This window comes from Leuciscus leuciscus (assembly GCF_965113295.1).
Source record: "Leuciscus leuciscus genome assembly, contig: SUPER_11_unloc_2, whole genome shotgun sequence".
NCBI lineage: Eukaryota > Metazoa > Chordata > Actinopteri > Cypriniformes > Leuciscidae > Leuciscus > Leuciscus leuciscus.
Genome location: NW_028118545.1, coordinates 163,576 through 180,541, shown reverse-complemented (window position 1 = coordinate 180,541; position 16,966 = coordinate 163,576). Strand labels below are relative to the sequence as shown.

The window sequence follows — 16,966 nt, the reverse complement described above, 5'->3', positions numbered from 1 at the left end:
ATTTCTGAAATGTACATATACAAATCACACAGTTAGCTAATAATGTATTAATTTTATTTTATTTATATCTGGCACTTATTTGGAAAAAAAAGTCGAATGGCAAATAAATAAATGACGGACAGTAACATATGTACAGTATTACCATAATTTTATTATGTAAGCTTTATTTTACACCTCAAACGACAAGGGAATTTATAGTCATATTTATAGTGTTAATATTAATTTGCAAGTCCACAAACTCATTCTCTTAAATGGCTTGGGTCTGCAGAGCATTCACAGTGTACAGTATACGTATACTTGTAACTCACTTTTCTCCTCACTTAACAAATCTGTTCTTCATCGACTGCAATCTATTCCAAATTCTGCTGCTAGGTTACTCTCTAGATCAAATAGGCGCACCCATATCACCCCGATACTTTTCTCCCTTCACTGGCTTCCTGTAATTTACAGGATCCAATTCAAAATTTTAACCATAACCTATAGGGCTTTACATGGTCAGGCCCCTGCTTATCTTGCTGACATAATTCATCTTCATACCCCTCTCCGGTCTCTCAGGTCTAATAATCTGCTATCTACGCTACGCACTCGTTTAAAGACAGGTGGGGATAGAGCCTTCGCCGCTATGGCATCCAGACTATGGAATGCTTTGCCAACCAGTATTAGGTTTGCTGAGAATGTGGACAGTTTTAGGGGACAAGTGAAGACTCATTTGTTCAGGTTAGCTTTCGGGTAATCTCTGTCCTTTTATATACTGAAAATTGTATCTGTTTTATTTTATTTTGTTCTTTATTATGTTTTATTGTCTATTGTAAAGCGCTTTGTGACCTAGTCTGTGAAAGGCGCTGTATAAATACATTTTACTTACTTACTTATAATATATTTTATAATGAAAAAGACTAATAAAATTGTCTCTTCATATTAAATGGATAACAATATATGTCTGGACACTTGAAAAATGTGTAATAATGGGGTCTATAAAACGTAAACATTTAATGATTTATAAGCATTTCACATATTTCTACACTAATTATACAAAACTATTCTGCCAGTGCACCATACTGTACAAATGAACTAGATCAATGTTCATTCTTGGATGAAACTTTGGAGGAGACAAATATGAAACCACCAGGGTCTTTAGTTTAGGGAAAAACTCTGAGCACAGTGTGTGATGTTGTTAAAGGGATACTTCACCTCTGGAAAGATGAATGTGTATTTAAAAAAGGTCATTTATGTAGAAGAAATGTGAAGACATTTTTGAATTTGGAGCTTTCTAGACTGAGAAAAGCCCGAAAAAGTATTTTTGGCTTATGTGGATGAAAGACAACAACTCCCAGAATGCACTTGCTTCGCTGCTCTACGAGGCCACTCCCAAGCCACGCCTCCCAGTTAGAGAGCGCAGTTGAAAACAACAAGGCTAGGCTACTAGTGAGTCTCTGTGACGAGTTTGCCTGGGATTTCAAGATCGCCCAAAATGTCCGGGATTCGGCTTTTGCGTTCTACAGTCGCCATTCATCATGTTTACTGTGGCGAGCAGGACGAGGCTGAGGGGCGCGGGAGAACGGCGAGAGGCCGATGGCGTGATCACTGAGACGCACCGATCTCGTATCTCTCAAGGAGGAGCGGGAATTTTCTTAGCAATGTTAAAACGCACATCAACCGATCACTTGTTTAGCGTTCATGTAAACACTACATTCAGATTCACCAATCGGAATGAATTCAGTTAGATTGAAACAAAAGGTGTGCATGTAAACAATGAATGGCGACTGCAGAAAGCAAAAGCCGAATCCCGGACATTTTGGACGATCGCGACGGCCGGACATGTCCGGGAAAAAGAGGATGGTAACCCCTACTACTCAGCTTTCTCCTACTACTCAGCTTTCTCCACAGAACAAGAGCCTGCCAGCTTAGCTTCCAAAGAAAGACGGCTGACACTTATGTGTACATTCTGTGAGTGAGATCCCTCTATGGGCGGGTTGAAAACATGCGGGACAGCTCCTCCTACTGGCTGTAGTCTTTAGCCTCTGGCCAAAAAATCCTCCGATGACGCAAAATTAAGATTTTTGCGTCATCGGAGGATTTTTTCCAGACAAAAAATACATAAATCTCTCATCTCAGGGGTATATGAGGGTAGAAAGCACGGTAATTCGAAAATACTACAGGTTTTCTACTAATACAAAGCTTAATGCTAAATCTTGAAGTATCCCTTTAAGATCACTTCTAAACTTCAAAAGAGACAAATGTGAGCGATCCCGAGTTTCTACGGAGAGAAATCTGAGCACAGTGTGTGATGTTGCTGAGATTTCTTCTAAACTTTAGAGGAGACAAATATGAGATCTCCAGTATGAAGGGCCGTTAGGCAACAATTATTGAAAAGCCTCAACACTAGTGAAACGAAAAACATTGATCAACCTTGGTGAAATTCATTCATACGCATTACTTAAGAAAAGATTTCGGTAGTTGATGATGGCTAATTTCCCTTGAAAAGGAAGTTGTGTGTCCGCACTTCTGTTTAATTTGGCGCGTCTCACAAACTCTTTTAAGCAATGTCGGTTAGTTGTAACGAGTTGTATGGGAAGCCAAACACACCAATAGTGGGACGAAACGGAGCGGTGTTACAGAGCTTGTGCCGTGCTGAGGTCATCGGTGTGGCTCAATGGACCGAGCTGTGTGACCGACTCGACATCGCAGGGAGGACGTGTTTGCTAGCGAAACCGAATGGAAAGAGGAAACTAATCTCACCAGTGCGGCGCTGACCATGTTACTTTATTCATTACTGCTCCGCAGAAGTTCAGGTGTTTCCCTGCATATAAGATAATGAAGATCAGCATGAAGTTATTACATTTCTTTTGCTTATTATCTTTCATATTAGTACATTAGTAGTGTTTGAAAAGCTACTTTGAAGAATTGTTTTTTTGTAGCCACGGAAAGAGCCGTTCAAAGCAGAAACTTCAATGAGTAAGGACTGTGCAGTGCCGGGGGAACTGAAGGATCAGGGTTGGGAAACACTATTATTGCACAGAAACATCATTAGGGAAAACACTGTTGAGGAATACAATGAGAGAATACATGTTTTAAAATTGTTATTAAAATGTTGTAACACGCATTGCCAAACAAACATTCTTTTTTCCAATTAATTTAAACTCCCAAAGGGGAAACGTATCCTGGGAGATACAAACATTTACAGGCAGATTATGGAAAATGTAAAAATTAAATCCATAAAATTTCAACATAAATATAATAAGCTAACACTTAACAACAACTATTTAACACATGTATCACTGAAGGCGGTTTAGTTTGAGATCTTTCACTTTTGAAAAAGTATTAAATCTCCTTATCAAAACACAGGCGAAGAAGAAGCAGAAACATGCAATATCATATGTGACCCGTGCTGGCAAAATGAGTCAGAATGCGTACAGGATAATTCTGAGCTACAGGCAAAATGGTCGAATTTGAGGTTTTCACAAAAATGAGTTCATTAAGCCCTCATCTAGTGATCCCAAGGGTCAAAATACCAATTAAACATTTAAAAGTATCTTTATTTGTATGTTTTCCTTTGTCCATGAAAAATTCTGTTTTCTCTGCTCGCTTCTCGACGACTGTGCTTTCCCTCAGCACAAGTTTGGTATTGTTTTAAAACGAAGCAATCCAACTTTGTGAATATTAATAGCGAATTCTCGATGGCATGAGTCTGAACCAATGAAATGTGATTTTCAAACTCATACTGATTTAAACAAAATGATTTTACTCACATTGACTGACACATCCGAAGCGTGCCTCAAAGACGCCTCAGACAGCGCGTGATCCCGATATACTCTTATACCTACACAGAATTACAGTGTTTCAAAATATCTGTCTTGGCGAGTATTCAAGCAAACATAATCTGCTATGTGTTAAGTGAACATTTGGTAACTGTTGGGGAAAAACATCTGATGTGTAACATTATATTAGACCCGTGCAGTACAGTAGGTCTGAATATATAGGCTGTCTTTTTCATAAATTTTAATCAAACAATTGTGGTACCATGGGGAAAAAAGTTGAATATATATTGTTCCTATAAATATTTGGTTTTGACTTGGTGTGTGCCAAATTTGGTGATATTACCCGAGATTTTAAGGTATGGTTGGTAGATGATTTTGTTTTGGAACCTTCAGAAAACTTCCAGACAGTCTAAATATCTAATATCTAAAAATTCTTAAATCAAGATACATAAGCAATTTTTCAGTATAAAAGACTTAACATTTTAAGTTATTTTGCTTCTCAAGTAAATGTATCTTCAATTAAGAATATAAAAAAGAGAAGAAAACAAAGATACTGAGAAAGAAATTTATTTTCTGCAGTGTAGCCCTAAAATTTACATCAGAGCATTTAGTCCAGGGTTCCTCAAATCCGGTTTTGAAGTGCCGCTGTCCTGCAGAGTTTCTCCAACCCTAATTAAAGACGCCTGAACAAGCTAATCCATGTCTTCAGAGTTACAGGAAGGAGAGTTTTATCAGGGTTTGAGCTAAACTCAGTAAGGCGCGGCCCTCCAGTGCCAGATTTGTGGAACCCTGATTTAGTCTTACAGAAGACAATAACATGTCTGACTATGATATACCGTAGATGATCTTACCAGAGTTTTTCCAGAGAGAAGCTTCACACCCGGATCTCGCAGTTTTCTATTATCCGGATCCAGTTCTCTCAGTTGTGAGGGGTTTGATATCAGAACTGAAGTCAGAGCAGCAGAATCTTTCTCTGTGACTCCACAATCACTCAAACTGTAGAGAGATGAAAATCATACTTGGTAAACACTATGAACTGAAAACAAAAAGCAATAGAAAATTGAGAAAAAATAGACAATTTGTAGATGGAGTAAAGAAAACACTGCACTTGGTCACCAATGGATGGCATTGTCTCAAAATTACTCAGGAACCTTGAGGTAATGGTGTCACAGATTACAATTGGAGAGAGTTAAGTGTGAATAAAAGACAAATGGGACATGGTGTGGACTCAGGATAACAAACTCTCAGTGTGCAAAAGAACAAGATTCTGAACAGACACGACATATACAACATAAAATTAAACCAACTAACTCCACGCTTTGCTCTAAATGTAAGACCGCATTCTTGGGCTAGAATTCTTGGCCTCCCTTGCATGTGAATAACCAATAAACATGCTATATGAATATTTAATTTTTTGTCTGTTGTTGCCAGGACTTTATATTACTGGATCAGTGATAAATCACTCTCTTTGTCTAGCGTGTAATGAAGACAAATTATTCCCCTGAAATTATTCCCATGACATGAATTTTACAACCATCAACTGATATCTCAACCACGATAACCTTTTTTTAATATATATATATATATATATATATATATATATATATATATATAATATTGTGTGCTTACTTATGTCATATTATACATGCTTTATATGCCTTTTTAGTCCAGTCTTTGGCTCTATCCAGTTGATGTTGTTTACCTCTATTATAAGAGTTGGGCTTTGTTTGTCTGTTTAAAATGTAATACTTAAAATGTTAATGAAAACCTTATCTAAGTTGTCAAGTTTCATTTTCAAATTTGCAACAATAAATAATTAACTTTTAACATGGATCAAATCCATATCAATGGTTTAAGTACTAAATCATTTGTAACATTAAACTGGTTTGTTTTAAATGAATCCTCATGTGGAAGACATTGGCTGTCAGGTGCTTTAACACAAGTTTGAGTCAGCTTGTATTGTTTCCCAATCACATCTCCCCGTCATTATTCACATCAATAAAATAGATGAATTCAGATAAAAAAAACAATCAGAAAAACAATAAAAACCAGTATGCTGCCATATTGCTCCTATTACTGATACAATAAATGTCCGTATGTTTCTTAGATTTATTAGCTTTTGATTTTCTTTTGTTTTAACAGTAAAGTGATAGTTTTCACTGATACTTACTGAACTTTAATCACGGGCAGCAGCTTCTGAAGAACCTTCAGTTTTTCAGCTTTATTGTTTTCTCCAACAAATGTATTAATATCAAACTTCTCCAGACTCTTCTCTGATGTCAACAACACAAAAACTACAGCTGACCACTGAGATGAAGAGAGTCTGGCTTCACTTATTGTTCCAGATTTCAGATACTGTTGTATTTCCTCCACTAGTGACTGGTCACCCAGTTCATTCAGACAGTGGAACAGATTGATGGATTTCTCTGGAGAGTCAATGGTCCTGATCTTCTCCTTGATGTACTCAACTGTTTTCTCATTGCTGTCAGAACTCCTCCTTCTCAGTGTCATTAGTCCCTGAAGGAGAATCTGATGAGACTCCACTGACAAACCCAGAAGGAAGCGCAGGAAAAGGTCCAGATGTCCATTTTTACTCTGTAGAGCCTCATTCACGGCTCTCTCATGGAGCTCAGAAAATGAAACATATTCTGATAAATTGAGTTTAAACCAGTCCTTAAACATAAACAACACACCTGTTATAGAGACTATGTCGAATACATTTCTGTTTTTGTTTGTGAAGCAGAGGTGCACATATAAAGCTGCTAGATGTTCCTGAACACTCAGATGAACAAAGCAGAAGACTTCGCCTGATACAGGCCTGACTCCTCTCTGAAGATCTGAGTGCACAATCCTGAGTACACTGATGCTTCTGTCACATCAATGCCACACTCTCTCAGGTCTTTCTCATAGAAGATCACATTGCCTTTCACAAGCTGCTGAAAAGCCACTTTCCCCAGTTTGAGGATCATGTCTTCATCTGTCAGGTTCTTCTTATAGTCCTTCTCATGTTTGATGTTGGACTGAAGGATCAGGAAGTGTGTGTACATTTGAGTGAGAGTCTTGGGAATCTCTCCACTCTCTGCTTCACTCAACATCTTCTCTAGAACAGTGGCTGAGATCCAGCAGAACACTGGGATGTGGCACATGATGTAGAGGCTCCTTGATGACTTCAGGTGTGAGATGATTGTATTGGCCAGACTCTGATCACTGATTCTCTTCCTGAAGTATTCCTCCTTCTGTGGCTCATTGAAGCCTCGTACCTCTGTCACTCGATGGACACACTCAGAGGGGACGAGATCGGCTGCTGCTGGTCTAGAGGTGATCCAGATAAGAGCAGAGGGAAGCAGATTCCCCGCAATGAGGTTCGTCAGCAGTACGTCCACTGATTTCTTTTTGTTTACATCTCGTAGAGTCTCATTCCTTTGAAAATGTAAGGGAAGACGACACTCATCCAGACCATCAAAGATGAACAACACTTTATATTTGTCACTGGATATTTCCATTTCTTTTGTTTCAGGGAAAAACACATGAAGAAGATCTGAAAGACTGAATGTTTTGTCCTTCATCAAATTGATCTCTCTGAAAGGTAGTGGAAATATGAGCTGGACGTCCTGATTCATTTTGCCTTCAGCCCAGTCTAGGATGAACTTCTGCACAGAGACTGTTTTTCCAATGCCAGCGACTCCCTTTGTCAGCACAGTTGTGATGGGTTTGTATTGTCCAGGTAAAGGTTTAAAGATGTCATTGCATTTGATGGGTTTGTCCTCTGTTGCTGCTCTCCTGGATTGTGTCTCAATCTGTCTCACCTCATGTTCATTACAGATCTCTCCACTGTCACCCTCTGTGATGTAGAGCTCTGTGTAGATCTCATTCAGGAGTGTTGGGTTTCCCTGCTTTGCTGTTCCCTCATTCAGACGCTTAAACTTCTTCATCAGATTTGATCTAAATGTGTTGAGGACTTCATGGCTGCAAAATTCAAATTCCATGTTACATGTATTACATAAGTTAAATATAGAGATAAATATATAGAGTAAATATATTTTATTTATATTTATTCTCTGTATCATGACCAAGAACATATCATAATATTTATGAAATGTGTTAATTATTATTGTGTTTTAATTTTGATCTCAATCTAAAATTCCACACTTTACCTGACACCAGCATCCCTGCTTTCATTAAAGTCCTGTAGTTGATTCATAGATTGGTCATTCTTCTTACAGACGGGTTTTGTTACTGTTGATCTTTGTGGTGGGATTGAACTGAAACATCATGAAGAGAATCAAGAATCAGACACTGTGATATTGGTGGATTTGTTTTACATCACCTGAATAATTCTATGAACAGTTAATAAGTAAATGTACATTAATAAATCAACTCCTAAAGGGCACAACTGTAATAATACTAAAAACAAAAACTATAAGTTTGACAATATGTTGTATTAAATATTGTACATATTAAATTAAAATAATACATTGTTTATTGATTGCTTATAATTTAACATCATGTCAGTTGTCAGAGCTATTTTAATGGTGAGAATAAAAGTACCGGTAGCAAAATATAAAAAGAGAAATAAACAAAAAACTACAATTACAAAAGTTTTTTAACTAAATCGGCCTCACTATTCTTTTCATAAGAATCAACAGAATAAAAACAGAGTCCTAAAATAGTTAAAACCATCGCATTTCCTTAAAATATGCTTTAAAGATAGTGGACTCTCCACTAAGAGGCATAAAGGAGGATCTTCAACTGATAACTAAACCTTGTGCCTATTTGGCAATATGTGCAGATGATATGGTCCCAGTGATTATCAGAGTAGAAACAATGTTTTCTACCAACAACATGATTAATTTCATTAAGTTTAATTGTATTACATTGATACCATTTGTTGGTCATTTTTGGAGGACTCATTTTGGAGGAGGTTATGATGGGTTTGAGGTCAGAATATATAGGGCATTATTTGAGCTCTGAATATAAGGCCTCCACAGCAGCACTGCTGCACATTACCTGGAGTTCCACAACGCACAGGTACCAACAAAAATAACTACAGTCCATTTAAAATGTACACAAAAGCTGGGTGTTTAAAATAATATAAGCATCTCATTCAATAAAATGCTATATCTGAGTCCAAGCCAAAAAAATGTAACACTTTGTAGATATGTCTCTCTCACATCAGGTGAAGACAATGTCTAGTATGAATATCATAAATGCAAATTACAAAAACACCATAATATAAAAATGCCAATCATGTATTTAAAAAATGTTATAGCTACCTGAGATCAGTCAGTGTATTGTCATTCTTAAATTGTATTGGAAGACCCATAGACCTGTCACTCCTCAAAGACACACAGCTGGGCGCTGGTTCTGATCTCTCCTGCTGAACTGAACTATAACAGAACAACGAAACGTAAAAACAAAACGTTTTAATGAAAAGCACTTGAGGAGGGTTTACATTGTTTTCAAGAAATTTCCTTTAAAATAATGTATATAAAAAAAATGAATGTCACATTATTTTCTTCAGGAGACATCTTTTTTATTATATAAAAGGTTAATTAATGTGTTCATTCATAGTACCTGCATCCTTTAGAAAAACCTTCATCTCTGGATGTTTGTGTGTCATCCATGATGAAGCTGAACAGTAACAGTCTGATCTCCACTGACTCTGGGTGGAAATGACAAACAAACACAAAACTAATGTAATTAAACATTGTTATACATCTTTATAATTTATCTGACTAGATCGCGAGAGTTGGAGAAATAGATAGAGATATTTTGATAAATCATTATACACGATACACAAAATAAACCTCGTTCATTTCCTTTCAGAGAAAATATTAATGTGGAAGTCACCTCGAGTGCGCGACTAACCTTTATCAAAATGTATCTACATAGCCAACCGATTCACAAACTCCTCCATCTGTTCCATCGAGTAGGCTAGCTACACATAAGAAAGGAATCGACTATTTTATTAAAATGGCGAAACATCAGCTTTCTTTTACTTTCGCTATTATCTGTGACGAAAGGGACACGTGATTAAACTGCTTAAGTTAGTGTTTTAATGGTTGCCCTTATTGGCAAATGACTTGATTTTAATCACCAATAAGGTTTACAGTTAATAACTCCAGTCAGTTTTGTGTGCTGATAAACTCAAAACAAACATATTTATTACACGGATTAATGCATTTGTAGGAGCCACAGCAGATTATTCATACCTGTGTTCGCCAGTAGAGGGCGGTGTGCGCTGTGTAGTGAAAGCGGGTGTGCGAGACAGGCGTGCAGATCAGGTCCCCTGTCTTTATCAGTCAGTAATAAAACATGTAAGCGTTCATTAGCCTATTATTCCACATCTCACTTAAATAGAATCTATCTAGCACTACTTTCTTCTTATTTAATAGGCAACTCTAAACCACTTCTACATTCATCCTCTTCTTCACATTCACTAAATAAACTTAACTATATAATGTTGCCTTTGGCTTGCTCAGTTGGGGATATTTTGGGGATATTTAATTTAATTTTATCAATCAATAAATTCCTCTTGAAACAAACTTTGTTGTATTATTTTAATTTAATACTGTGAAGCTGCTTTGATACAATCTGTATTGGGAAAAGCGCTATCCAAATATACTTGACTTGACTATATAGACCTCACAACATTGACCATGAGGAAGGATCCTTCTTGTTTAGCTCCAGTCTTCTTCTATACACAATTTCTTTTGTGTGTGTATAGTTTCAAATAGGACCTACATGTTTACCCCAAACTCTGTTATCAATACATTTAAAGACCTTTTTATATTTCTTCAACAAATAAAATAAAACTGGCACTGGTGTTTGTTCCATGACTAAAAGCAAATTGTTCTCCCTCCACATCCCATTCATTATAATATTTTCTATTTCTATAGGTTTCTCGAAGGAAAACATAATTCATTATCTCTAAGTATTCTAAACCTATCGTCTGTCCATGTATTTAACAAACCTATTCTCAAACACTCCATAACTCCATGAACTCACAGAGGATAGAGACCGAAAAGAACCAATAGTGTAAAATTAAGTATAATTTAATCATTATACTTTTTTATGTACAACTGATGCTTTATTACATACTTTCTTTTGAAACTGTCTTTAGCCCAAATAATTTTTTTGTTTGTTTAAAAAAGCATTGTGTGCCGTGTTTGGTTTCTTCCTATTTCTGATTACAACAATGGACAAAGTCACGTCAGATGCATGCATCTATATCCCACTCTTAACCCGAATTACTTGACTTTACTAGAAAATTGCACGGAAACCTGTTGTCTTAAACCATTTAAGTTCTTACACAAGGTGAAACTAGAGATCAAGCATAACACATTAAGTGGATGCAGTAGACAAATCAAGTTTACATTAGTAGTCTTTACTTAAAATCATTAGTTCACATATTTATTTTTATTTGGAGTGTACGTTGTATAAAATAACTATTTTATGTTACACAAATGTTATATTTATGTAATGTCTTATATTATTTTGAGATTTATTGTAATAAATGCATTCTGTCACATAAATTGGAAGGGAAGAAAATTAAACCATTCATTTCAATGTTCCAATGTTTTTTTTTATTAATTGTTGACGACAAAAACAAAACAAAAAAACAGGTAACACTTCAATGTAATAAACTTGTCAACCAAAAGACAAGTAAAAATAAGAATTGAAACTGCTTGCAAGTCCAATCAGAATGCACATAGCTTTTAGCACGGTTTCAATGCTGTCCATCATAACTTCTTCCTCAATGATGATGTTCAATGACGCTTGATTGAGACGGAGAGAAGACGAGAGCACAACACCTTCATGCTCAATGAGGAGGATTCTAATGTCCAGATGGCAGAATGAGTCATCGTCATTAGAGTCCTAACATAAGAGCACAATCATGACATTTCTCATTAAATAACCATCAATAATGTTAAGCAATAGAGTCTAGTCATGAGACAATCAAACACATGAGGGAATGTGTGAACTGGTTATGACTGCTGGAGTATATTAAAGAGATAGTCTACCCAAAAATAACAATTCCGTCATCACAATGATCGTGGGCCCAAAGCCATTACATATTTAAAACAGTAATATCCTATACTAAACCTAAACTAATCTCGACAAACTATATATCATTTGAAAGTTTACAATCTCTAGTTTTCATATTTGGTGACTGATTTTCAAAATAAATTACAGAGGAGCCGTAATTTATCAATTTGCAACAAGAATATTTTCATATTCCTAAGGTGTGTTCAGACCTTTATTTTGAAATAGCAATGAACATGAAAAATCATGAAAGAATGGTAGAAACTTCCCATATTACTTCTGAATAGAATGTCTACTTCATAAATTGTATTAAAATTGTGGAAATAATGGTTCAGATCACTCAAACCACATATGGAAATGGAGGTGCCCTTATATGGGCAGAAATGGAGTCAGGTTGTCACCTAGTAAAAAAATGTGGTACTGCGCCCAAACAAAATCTTACTGAAACCTCTTTTTTTGAGATATCAACCTAAATTTTGAAAAACAACTTGTTCAGATTTTTGACATTTTTTTGCAGTTTTAGAGTCGCCCAGGTTTTAAAAATATATATTTTATATAAAATATGAATAATAAAATGTTTTACATTGTACATTTCCATAAACTCAAACTTCTATAACTTTTTTTCTGTTTCACTTTCTTAATTTATTTAACTTCTACAAAAATCTGCCAAATGTCTTCTTTAAAACAAGACCAATTGTACGTCTATACTCCAAAGCATTCTTTAATCACAACCATTTAAGTTCAAAATGTGCATTTTCCTGTCTACTCAAAAAAAAAGGGGGGTGACAGTTAACAGGTTAAAGCACATCATTTATGGTAAACCCAGAAGCTTGTTCATGCATCACACACCAGAACAAATCCCATTGGTTCTCATTCCTCACGCATGTTTTCTGTGTTACATACGTGATGTGCTCTATGAATGTGTGTCATTTTTTTACTTTAGATATATAGAAGTAAATCTGTTCATCATATAAAGTGATTTGGATTAAACAGCTCGATTAATTTTACGACGCCTTTAAGACCGTTTTGGATCTTTAACGTTTTGGTTAAATTGACTTTCTCAATGGAGAGACAGAAACTTATCAGGTTCCATTATAAATGGAAAAAGGGATAGTTCACCTAAAAATGAACATTTGCTGTTAATTTACTTAAAAGTTTGTTAGATTATTACTATAAATGGAACAAATAAACATAAGAAACAAAATTATGAATTTTTACAAAAAACATATCAGTGACAAACTAGCATTCACTAAAAGCAACATGCTACTGTTAAAGGGATGGTTCGGAGTAAAATCAACCTAGGGTCCTTTGCACCATGACCTCGAGCCAAACACCCCCCGAGAAGGGGTCTTGCTACTGCTAACCCGGACGTCGACGTCACTTCAGTGGTTTGGGAAAAGCACGTAAAAGTCCTGGCAGAAAGCAATGCATAAGGATGCCTTAAACCACTTAAGTTTTTACACAAGGTGAAACTAAAGAGATCAAGCATAACACATTAAGTGGATGCAGTAGACAAATCAAGTTTACATTAGTAGTCTTTACTTAAAATCATTAGTTCACATATTTATTTTTATTTGGAGTGTATGATGTATAAGTTTATAACTACTGTATAAGTTTGGTACAATTCTGAGCATTATTAGTGGGGTAATTTACAAGATACATCATAGGATCCATTAGCGCTTGCACTACGCCATCCGGCTGATTTCTCTAAATAAGCTCTAACTTTAATAATATTCAACCAAGGGAAAAAAAGCTTCTGGGGGGTGTTTGGCTCGAGGTCATGGTGTAAAGGACCCTAGGTTGATTTTACTCCGAACCATCCCTTTAACCGCCTGAAAAACTTCTTTGTTGGTAAACCAGCTAATGGTGCATATCCTGACACCTACTGGAATGGAGTGTGAGGCGTTAATATCAAGGGAAAATGTAAAAAAATAAAATAAATTACCTATATTTTATTATTTTGTATAATCATGTAACTGTTATATTCAGGAAATTAATAAGAGCTTTATGACCTTTATAAGAACTATTTAGCACATTCTCTAATGTCAGAGAGCCAGAAACACTAACGAAATGCTAACGTTATAGCTAAACTGTGAACATACAGAAACACACTTGCTAAAGTTATCGTAACTGTGAACTGACAGAAACACCTATTTAAATATTAACATTACAGTTAAAGCTGCAGTCCGTAGTTTTTCCTCTTGTTTGCCATCTCTGTTCGAAATCTGCAATTGCAGTTATTCGCAGAATGATCAACTTTACGTGGGTTTTGCCTCGGCACGGCACAGCGCTGATGAATCCAATGTTTTGAGGAGAATGTGTGGCTGTCAGTCGCCGCCGGTGTGTATACTGTCATTCGCAATCACAGATACTACTTTTTGGAAGTATGACCAACATAAGAAAAAAAAAAGCATTGCAGTAAATCGCGCTGATAAAATCTAACGATCGCTTATCATATCACACCAAACCGTGCAAATTATACTTTGTTCTCAAATTGTTAATGTTAACAACATCAGCATTGCGTGACTACATTTAATGCCCTTCCGATATTTATCCTTGTTTTCGCATGGGCCGGGTGCAGTCTCTTTTTTTCTGTAGCCACTCCGAAGTCCGAAGTCCATTTTACCGCGGGTGAATCTCCAGTTACCGTTTGTCGTTTGTCGTTTGAACCTTTCTGGATCCGCCATCAAACTGATAAGTTTAATTATATCAAGTGCTGTGTACTAGCCGAGACTCTTCTTCATGTGTACAGATGTGACGTAATGACGCAAAGACGTGCTTGAATTTCCCACAGAAATCCACCAGTGCCACTGGGATTAAAAACATTATTACAAGCTTACCGTTTTGAATCGAGCTAAGGCAAGCAGTTTTGAACACTGGCTGGTTATGTACTTGCTCAAAAAATTATTTTGGATAATTTTTAACCCCAAAAAGTTACGGACTGCAGCTTTAAACTGTGAACTGACATGGAAAATAACGTCGACTGGTGTTATGAGATTTTTATTTCTGAAATGTTCTGTTTCAGTGGGCAGAGCTCATATTAATATTCATGAGTTTCCCGGACATGTGCGTAGAACTAGTGCTGTTCAATACAGGTTTTTTGGAGTAGACTCCGACTACAGTTAAAACCACATACACTCCCTCATTCATTAATATAACATCAGTTAAACTAAAGCTGGCACGGAGGAATGTATAATTACAAACTAAAGCCAATATGACTTTTATCTATTTTTAAAGTAAGCTACATGTAGGATAAATGTATGTGGCAAAGTTTCTGCGACAGCACTTTGACAAGGTGTAATACGTCAGTGTCCGCATTCCTCGCTTCATTTCTTTCACTCCTTGCTTATCTAACTTTCATAGGCACTCAACTGCCATGCACTATATAGGGATTAGAGAATCAGTAAACAAGTGATAGATTTCAGACACAGAAACAGAGTCAGTATGAGAGTAGATTCCTGTGCTGGAGTCGACCCCGACTCTGGGGCTGCGTCCCAATTCAAAGGCTGCATCCTTCGAAGGCCGGACTTTAATATTCATATCATTAGATATTTGAGTAAGCTGAAACCCAGTACTTGCGTTTAAAAGTGTAATTCGTGAAGGATCCATTGCTGCTTCCCAATTCAGAGGCTGCATCCGACTGAGTCACCGTGGCACGACGAAGGCTGATCCAATTCGAAGCCTCCTTCACATGCAGCCTCCAAAAGTGTCCTTCGTTTCCTGTGAAATGAAGAATACAACAGATGGATCATTCGCTGCCTTGCCTCGTTGTGGAACTGTTGTATTTTATTTTCTGTAACAAAGATTCATATGTATGCATTGACATTAACTAATAGGGTCTTATTCTAAAGTGTGACCAATATTTGAAATGTACCAATGAATGTACAGTATAAAAAGTTCAGAAACGTACATCCACTTGGTACACTTACAAGAGTAGGAAGATGAAGACAGATCAATTAGGGAATAATAAGGTAACATGATGCATGATGTTGTTAGAGGTGGGAATCTTTAGTCACCTCACGATCCGATCCGATTCCGATTCTGGAGGTCACGATCCGATTCCAGATCGATTCTTTATCTACTTTTCCCCCCTTATTAATTCATTAGTTTACATAAGTAATTAAGCACTTTTAAAAAAATAATTACAAATTTAAAAAAAGAATTAAAACAGTTGTATTTTAAGAATTTTAAACTTATATAACTTCAAAACATACAAGCAAGTAGCAAATAATAAAGAGGAGCATAGAAACATGACAAACAACAAACAAAGAGTGCTTTCAGTATTTAAGATTATCTGAACATTTTCCATTCAAGAACTGTGAGTGATTTTTCTTCATCGTACTTTTGTATTTTACTATGACATAGACTGCGGGAGATCTATTAAGCTGCATTCACGCTCGGATCTCTTTTGAAATATAAGAAGTAATGTGGTTTGTCCTGTCCGTTTAATCCCTTAAGACATAACTGGCTGTGTTTACGTTCATTTTGCACGAGTATATTAAACCACTTACACGGAGTCGCACAGCCGCTTGCGCGAGCAGTCTCGTACACAAACAAAGCGCGCGTCAGCATTTAAAATTGAAAGCAGCCTTCTGTTAGTGAGATTCATATTTTAAATATATAAGTCCACTGCATTCCAAACCACATAAATGATGACTTCGTAGAGCATTTGTAAGGAAAATACAGACGGGTGAGACAGCACACTTTAAGTGTAACATCAAAACAAGCGCGCGTCTCTCACAGCGCATCCTGTGCAACGTGAATGTCCTTGTAATTCGCTTCAACCTTTCCGAACTTTATGAAAGATTATTTTACGGAAGGTTCGAGTTGTGTACGTGTGTGAGGAATTGTTAGCAAGCAGAAGACGGGTGTTCCTAAAGCAAACTCAGCGTCATCGCACATCTGGTAAAAAACTAAGCTCAGAATCGATTCTGAAATTCTCAGAATCGATCCAGAATCGTTGGAGAGAGAATCGCGATGCATCGATGGATCGATTTTTTCTCCCACCACTAGATGTTGTGTGCCTCCACAGCTCAATAGCTGGATTTGGCCAGTCCGTCGGGCCTGAGAGTCGCCTTGAGGTAAGAAATCTCAACTTGAGCTCCCAAGCTGAGCTCAACCAGAGCCTGACAATAAACCTACATTAATATTAACCAAACAAA

The 16,966-nt window shown here is 36.6% G+C and overlaps 1 protein-coding gene and 1 pseudogene across 2 annotated transcripts in view; both read right to left on the bottom strand.

Annotated features, from left to right (window-relative positions):
- The window catches only part of LOC309510134 (ribonuclease inhibitor-like), a gene marked incomplete at its 5' end in the record, with an annotated part of 72,198 nt that overhangs the window by 45,798 nt on the left and 9,434 nt on the right, over nt 1-16,966 (bottom strand). The window lies entirely within an intron of this gene.
- Nucleotides 3,697-9,777, bottom strand: LOC309510107 (NLR family CARD domain-containing protein 3-like; annotated as a pseudogene). The gene is made up of 7 exons (XR_014211747.1): nt 9,627-9,777; nt 9,333-9,420; nt 9,032-9,145; nt 7,913-8,020; nt 5,929-7,724; nt 4,610-4,754; nt 3,697-3,820 (listed from the first exon to the last, which is right to left on the bottom strand). The product of XR_014211747.1 is annotated as an NLR family CARD domain-containing protein 3-like (transcript).